The following is an 8,807-nucleotide window of genomic DNA, read 5'->3' on the forward strand; positions in this document are numbered from 1 at the left end:
TGTAATCTTTCTGTAATATTTCCATTGTTATAGTGATAACCGGCTACTCTCCCGTGGACGTAGGCATTGAGGCCGAACCACGTTAAATATTGTGTCTCCTTGAGTGTGGGTGTGTTTTTCTGCATGGAATAATTTCTATAAAGTCTTGGGCGGGATCCCAGATCCCAACAAGTGGTATCAGAGCCTCGTCGGTGGCGTTTCGGAACAAAAATAGCGTGTTGTTTGAAACTGCCCAGAAATCAAATTGCTCGAAATCCAGTTTTGAGCATACCAGGAGCAAGGGCTCGACGAGAGGAGTCCAGAAACATAAAACAGACACCCAACGGACGCCGGACGCGCCCTCACGCGCCCCTGGAAGTTGGCGCGTGAGTCCCAGTCTCGGCACGCGCTCCCACGCGCCGTGACAGCAGCCGGCGCGTCGGCCCAGTCTCACCCACGCGCCCCACGCGCGGCGGAAGGAAGAAGACGAGTGGGGGAGGCGCGTGTCAGGCACGCGCGTGCCACGTCAGCAGCAACGTGTCAGAATCGCCGCCACGTGTCATCCACGTGGCAGCCCGTCAGCAACAGCGTCAGCAGCCAGGTCATCGACACGTGGCAGCCATGTCAGCGCCGCGTCAGCACTGTTGTGCCACGTGTCTGCCACGTCAGCAGTGGTGTTGACCAGTCAACCAGAGGCAGGAGGAAGGATCCAGTGCTTCGCGGCTACGGTGCAGCCGCAGATCTGAGGCGCACAAAATGTTTTGGCTAGATCTAAGCCATTTGGAGTCCGTTTTTGGCGATCCAATAGTGGTTTTCAACTATTTGGAGTATTCCGGACACATCCGTACGGTCAGATTTTGGAGACGGAGTTTCTGTAAAAAGAAGGCAGATTAAAGTGGCAGACGGCGTCAGGGGCAGTGGACGGAATATTCTGTTGGTACACAGAATATTCCCTGAACTTCTGAAAATTGCAATTTGGCCCAGAATTTTCAGAAAATTGTGGTGTGGCCCAGCTTTCGGGGATAGTTTTCAGTGAGGTCCCCGAAAATGCAGCAAAGATTGGTTCTAGCTAAACGGACCGCTCCGGACGCAACCGCGAGGTCAGAATAGTGAAATTCTGAACGGTTTGGAAAGATTGTCAAAACATGGGTGTTTGTCATCTTCAATACTCGAAGGAAGGTTGCTGGATATTGTGGAACGCTGCGGATTCACTGAAGAGGTTAGAATGGGCAGATTCTGACCAGATTGGACAACCAGATACAGATTGAGATAGATCATTGAAGACCAGAAGAGATCAGGCTTGATTAAATGGCAGATCGAAGGAGATCAAGATTGGTCAGGGGTGATCAGAGGATTGCAGAAATGATTATCTTCGAAGTTCGTCGGAGGATCTGGTTCAATCAAAAGAGAAGACCATTCATCAACGGATAGATGATTTGGCAACCAGTACAGGCTCAGGGAAATACTGTGGCTGTTGGAGCTACTGTATACGAGTAGGTACTAATGGTATGTGGACATGTAGAACAATAGTTGCAGAGGAGCATACTAAGCGCAGAAGTACAATTGCAGACGTGCAACAGTGCAAGGGTACGCTAGAGTGTCGTACAGAGGCGCGAGAAGAGTGTGTAGCAGCGTGTTGTTGACAGTTCACAGGAACTTCCAGACAGAGAAATTGAGACAGGTAAAACGCAGGAGTGCGTGCCAAGGAGTGATAAGTCTTATTTCTCTATGGTGGTTTCTTTAGTTCCATGGCAGCAGATGATAGAGTTGATGCAGATCTCTCAAGCGAGCTTGACGCAGGGAGACCAGAAGCCATGGGTACGGGCACTATGCAAGGAATTGCATAGCTGACGATACTTTGACAGATGGAGCTACTGTCAACCATCAATCTACTGGACAACAAATCAGGGATTGCAAAGGCACAGACAACAAGCGTATGTGAAAACGCCAGGAGGTTGTTCAGAAGTGCAGAGGGCAAAGGCTGAAAGTTCAGAAATAAGCTCCGAGCAAGGAAAATTGAGGATGTTGATGTGTCAAACTCTGAAGTTTTCTAGTTGCTCCCGTGTTCATCATGCAAGGAGTTGCACGGTAATGCATGACAGTCAAGGGCATCCCAGCAGGGGGTGCAGGATATCTTGGTTACGCAAGTTCAAGCATAGCAGGTATAGACATCCGAGACAGAAGCGTGGAAGAGATCTGTGGGAGATAGGAGCAGAGGCTCTCTCCAAATCAGAGAGTGGTGTGAGTTGAGTTGAGGATGTAGGATTCCCTCCTCCTCTTGTATCTCTGGTGTATTATCTCTAGCTTTCAAGGGATGCAGCGTCTCAGTGAAGAGATGCAAACTATGTTGAATTTGGGCGTGACAAGATTAGCAGCAATGTGTGTTGTGGATCACCTCACATGGGTTGAGGGGGTGATTTGTGGAATATCATCACCCCATGTGAGGGGTGATCATCCTCCATGTGCTACAAGAGTGCAAAGCCAACAAAGGTGTGTTGGCCATGTGAAAGAAGATGCAACATGTGGAGAAAGAGCTGGCCATGTGCATGGACAGCCAAGCTCTCCCTCTGTTAGTGTATAAATGGAGGTTGTGGTGAGAGTTTAATTGAGAGAGTGAGAAAACAGAGCAAGTCAGAGAGTGAGATATGTGAGGCGGAGAGACCGTCTCTCTCGGTGTGAGCGAGGGAGATGGGTGAGTGGGTGAGTGAGGAGAGTGTGAGCTCCTCCTCTATTGTAATCTTTCTGTAATATTTCCATTGTTATAGTGATAACCGGCTACTCTCCCGTGGACGTAGGCATTGAGGCCGAACCACGTTAAATATTGTGTCTCCTTAAGTGTGGGTGTGTTTTTCTGCATGGAATAATTTCTATAAAGTCTTGGGCGGGATCCCAGATCCCAACAATACACACGTGTATACGTGTTTGTATTCGTCTATGTATGCACACAAATTTGGAAATCAAATGCATTGTATCTATTTGCATTGAATGATTTGGCGGGAAATGGAGAGTAATTTTTTAGGTTAATTGCGCCAAAATCACTCAATTATTAGCAAAAAATTATTTTACTATGCACGCGTACATATTAAACCTTTCAATTATAAATATCGTATAAATAAGCCCTTTCGGATGTGGTTTGACCGAGTCTGCAGGGGTCAAAGTGTTACACTATTATAAATGAGGGGTCAAAATGTAGGACTTAGGGTGGTTGAGGTGCCAAATGTAGGACTTTGGCATAGCAGTTACTGTTGTGCAGTCAAATAGACCCATTTTGGAGTTCATTTTGACGATTCGAACCGTTCATATTTTAAAGTACATTGAGTACAATATATCTAAAAAAAAAATCAAGATATCATTAACCCTTTCATTCATTCACATTTGTATTCATTTTAATACTTTTATCATGTTCGATTTACAAATTTGGTGAGAAATAATCAATGGAAAATAAAAGGGTAAATTACATTAACAGTCTCTATAATTTGGGATTTGTGTTAGTTTGGTCATTGACTTTTCAATTGTGATATATTGAGCCCTGAATTTTGAATCTCATTTTAAATAAAAACAATTGAAGACATTGTTGCTATATTTAAAGGGCAAAATCGTCATACAATTTATTTTATATTGATTAAGTTATATGTTGTTTCAAATAAAATGGTTTTTTTTAATGAATAATGTTTAAACTTTTTTGGTTATAAAATTCTGTTTAGTTTGGTTTTCAGAATTTATTTTTGAAATTTTTTTTCCTAAGAAACTAAAAATTAAATTGGTGAAAAACAAATTAAAAACACATCATTTTTATATAATTTTATCTTTTAGGAAGGTATAAATAATTTTTAAAATAATTTTTTTAATTCTTTATTTTCATTAAATTAGTTTTTATTTTTTCAAAAGTTAAATATAGCGACAATTTTGATGTCATTATTTTACCAATCCATTAAATCAAAAAATTCAAAATTAAAAACATTTTATATATTAAACAGATCGATTATACATTGAAAGGAAAATAACCATCTATTACATGATAACCATCCAAAAATATATGTTAACAATAAATACAACCATATATTACATGATAACCATCTAAAAATATCAATAAAAACAATCACTCATTACGTGATTATCATCTAAAACGCATACTAAAAATTAATTTCGTAGAAAAGTAAAAAAAATAAAAATGTAAATTTATCATTTTTATATAATTTTATCTTTTGTGAATAGAAATAATTTTTAAAAATTTAAAAATATTTTTTTGACATTTATTTTTGTTAAGCTAATTTATATTTTATCAAATTGATAACTTTGTTGTTGAAATGGAGCGACAATATCTTCAATTATCCTTATTTAGAACGAGATTTAAAATTTAAAATTAAATATATGACAATTAAAAAGTTAAGAATTAAAATAACATAAATCTAAAATTACAGAAATCGTTAATGTAATTCATCCAAAATAAAATAACCACATACAAAGGCCTGTTTTGGAAGAGTAGTTAGAAGCTGTGTTTGGGCGTTTGTGATCGTGGTAATAAGCAGCTTTTTTGGTCATAAATTGATTTGGAGTTGCGGTGATAAGTCAAAAGAGAAATTACGAAACTACCCTCTATATGTGGAAAATAAGTTATATGGTCAACATGTGTATTTTCTAAATTGGATATGGGTATTTTGGTCAATTGACATTAAGGCATGACGACATGACAACATAAACAAATATTAAACAAAAAAGTTAAGTAACTTTTTACCAACTTTTTAAATAATTTTATGAAAAAATTAAAAAAACTTGATTAAAAGTTAAAAAATAACTTTTTACTATCTTTTTAAAACACCTCAAAAACACAAACTATTTACGTGATTCACCTAGTTAAGTTGCTTCATAATTGTTTCAAATCAAAATCTAATGCAAGGATATACCAGTAAATGTGCTTGTGATGTCTGCCACTTGCAGCTTTACATGGACTAGTCTTCTCGATTGCGATAAGTAGGCTGGTGTATGGGTTTCTAGTTGCTCTTGACTCTTGACCTAAGGAAGGAAACAAAAAGGGAGAAGGTTTCATATTGTGCATTGACCTTAACCAGAGGCGTAGTAAAAAATTCAGTGAAGAAGGAATATAAATTAATGATAACATATATATATTTATAATAAATAATAATGAGATATTACTAAACTTAAATGATTTTTAATTGATAAATCTCATTTAAAAGTGTTCTAATCCAATAAGTCTACCAAATAAAATTATAACCTAATTAGTCCCATATATTTATACTTTTATTTCATGAGTTCCTTTTTTCCTAATTTATATTATTTGTTGGACTATTATATCCTTATGTCTATTTGTTGATATGCATTACATAGAAAAAAGGATATACATTTCATATATATATATATATATAATTTTACAACACAACATACACCAACTCTATCATCTCAAATTGCTTCAGAGAACTTCACAGCACACCAACTCCATAAATAGAGCAACAACTTCGTGCCAAATTCGAGCAAATTCTCAACCAACCCACAATCGCCTCCACTTCTCTACAAGCTCTATCTCTCGCTCAATCTCTCATCCTCAACCCTTCCACCTCTAACTCCACCATCTCTTCTCTCCTCTGAACCCTATCTCCCCCTCTCTCTCTCCAACTAGACCGTGACCCTCTCTCTCTCTCTCTCCTCTCCGACCTCGCTGCCCACTGCCACCACATCTCTTACTCTATCTTCCACACTATCCGCTCGTTCTCTCTCCTCTACAACCCCACCTCAACTCACACCCTCACTGAAATCATGATAATATATAGATAGTGTATATATTTTCATTGTGTTCATTATTACTATGCAATTGTGATGTTAAAGTTCATATCAGACTTTTGTATTTCAATCATCCACAATGTTTATTTGGACACAAAAATGATTTGATATTCACAATGTAACAAATAGATGTGAAGATTCACATTAATTCTAGTATATTTGTGGATGGATCATATACCTTATTTATGTACAATGTGAATATTTACATATGCAATCAACTATAATAAACATAGGACATAATGTGATTGAAAGTGGGCCTTAACATAATTACGATGTGAACATTGACACCAACTTCAACACAAGAGACCAGAAATGGATGTTCACACTTCATATTGTTTAGAATATTGTTTGGTCAACTGTCATTATGTATAGTCAATATTCTTTTTTGATATATTTGTGGATGAATCATACACCCTACATATGTAAAATAACATCTGTAATCGATCACAGTAAACATAAGACATATTTTAAACATTCACATTAATTGAAAATGGGCATTAACATGCATACGATCTCATTCACACCAATTTCTGATATATTTGTTCATGGGTCGTACACTTAATTAATCTGTAGTCAACCGTAGTATGATGTGAATATTCACAATGCAATAAATAGATGTGAAGATTTACGTTACTTCTAATATATTTGTGCATAGATCACACCTAATTAATGTATAATGTGAATATTAACATCTGTAATCAACCACAGTAAACATAGGACATAATTTGAACATTCACATTTATTAAACATAAATTATGATGTGAACATTCACACAAATTTCAATATAAGAAAACAAATGCAAATGTTCATAGTTCATATTATTTAGCACATGCAACACATCAACACCAAATATACCATCAAAACACATAGGTCTGTGAGAATTATATCATTGATTTATATATATGTTGTCAAGTGTTTTCAACTACAAATTATCAAAAATACCAAAAAAAAAAAAAAACATCACTGTATTTTGGCATAGCTAGTGTATGGTGGACAACCCCAACCATCGAACAACAGAGTTTGCCTTAAATAATCTAGCTGAGGATCCTAGAACTTGGTGCTTGTTATCAATTTTACAAAGCCTGCAATGTTTGATTGATAATTGACATGCAGCATATTGATGTGGGTGTTTGCTCTCTAGAGGCATGCTCTCTTCTTTCTCTTTGTGCAAAATTTGGATGCAGCATCTGTTACATAGACATGCACAAATAGTAAGTGTTTATATGAACATTAAATTTGATTTCAATAGAATTGATAGGTTAGGCATGCACATCGACATCAATACATCATTAGTCAACGTGGATGTTCACATTTAACGATATTCATATAAGTAAAAGCAAAAAAAAAAAAAAAAGTTGATAAACATAATGATGTGAACATTCACATCATTAGAGATGTGAATATTCATATTACTGCTAGGGTACAAATATGAGTGGTCACACCGAATATTGATATTTACACATCCATATAATATTAGTTATGTCTATGTGCATAGAAGGAAATGTTAAAGTTCACATCAACATTTGGTTATAACAATTCACAGTAAGACAATGATTATATGTACACATTTATAAGCAAATGACACCAATGTGAATATTCATAGTGGCTATAAACAACCAAACAACATGATAACATATCATATTCATTAACCACAAACTATATATTTTCAGTGTACGCATGCGATGTGACTATTAAGTGGACAAATATGAACTACATTCGTATTCACAATGTCAAGGTTTATATCAAAATCGAACTACAACTAGAAGAAACGTTTTTATTTGGGGATTTTCTTGACTCAGCGTTCACAATCATATAACAAATTTATTCAGGACATGGTCCCTATGTGCATGTTGACATCATGTGAACAACAACAACAATATCTGAAACAACGACAATTTTCTGTTTTCTAGGAAAAACAACAAATTTGGGAGTTCACATCATTTCAACAATACAAACAACAACAAAAAGAGGGAAAATAACAGCAGCAACATGAACAACATGGACCAAAAATAACAATGGCAACATGTGAGAAAGTTTGCATTTGGACAAAAAAAAAATTGTAATTTGATTACACAAAAAAAGGGGGAAAAAAATCCATATAATATTAGGTATGTCTATGTGTATAGAAGGGAATGTTAAAGTTCACATCAACATTTGGTTACAACAGTCCACAGTAAGATAATGATTATATGTACACATTTATAAGCAAATAGCACCAATGTGAATATTCATAGTAGCTAGAAACAACCAAACAATATGACAACATCACCCATTCATTAACCACAAACCATATATTTCTAGTGTACACATGTGATGTGAATATTAAGTGGACAAATATGAACTACATTCGTGTTCACAATGTCAAGGCTCACATCAAAATCAGACTACAACTAGAAGAAACGTTTTTATTTGGGGATTTGCTTGACACAATGTTCACAATCATATAACAAATTTATTCAGGACATGGTCCCCATGTTAATGTTGACTTCATGTGAACAACAACAACAATATCCGAAACAACGACAATTTTCTGTTTTCTAGGAAAAGCAACAAATTTAGGAGTTCACATCATTTCAACAATACCAACAACAGCAAAAAATGGGAAAATAACAGCAACAACATAAACAACAAGGACCAAAAATAACAATGGCAATAGATGAGAAAGTTTGCATTGGGATAAAAAAAAATGTAATTTGATTACACAAAAAAGGGGAAAAAAATGTGCTTACATTTGGTCCCCATATCAACTTGATACACTCTAATAGATGCGAATGTTCACAAAGTGAAATACAGTTTCAAACATGGAACAACAAAAGTGATAAACGCAGTGGTGAATGTTCACAAAGTGACTAATCAATTTACACATGTTATGAATGTTCACAACATAATTAGATATACCAACATCATCTGACACAAGCAAGTTGAACCATGATTCTTTGTTTTCATGTGAATGCTCACTACTATTAGTAACAACAATATTAGGGGCAAGAACGGTAACAATATGAAATTACACACATTATATGAATAAAAAC

The sequence above is a fragment of the Camellia sinensis genome, chromosome 3, assembly GCF_055761805.1.
Source record: "Camellia sinensis isolate YWXY chromosome 3, ASM5576180v1, whole genome shotgun sequence".
Classification (NCBI taxonomy): Eukaryota; Viridiplantae; Streptophyta; class Magnoliopsida; order Ericales; family Theaceae; genus Camellia; species Camellia sinensis.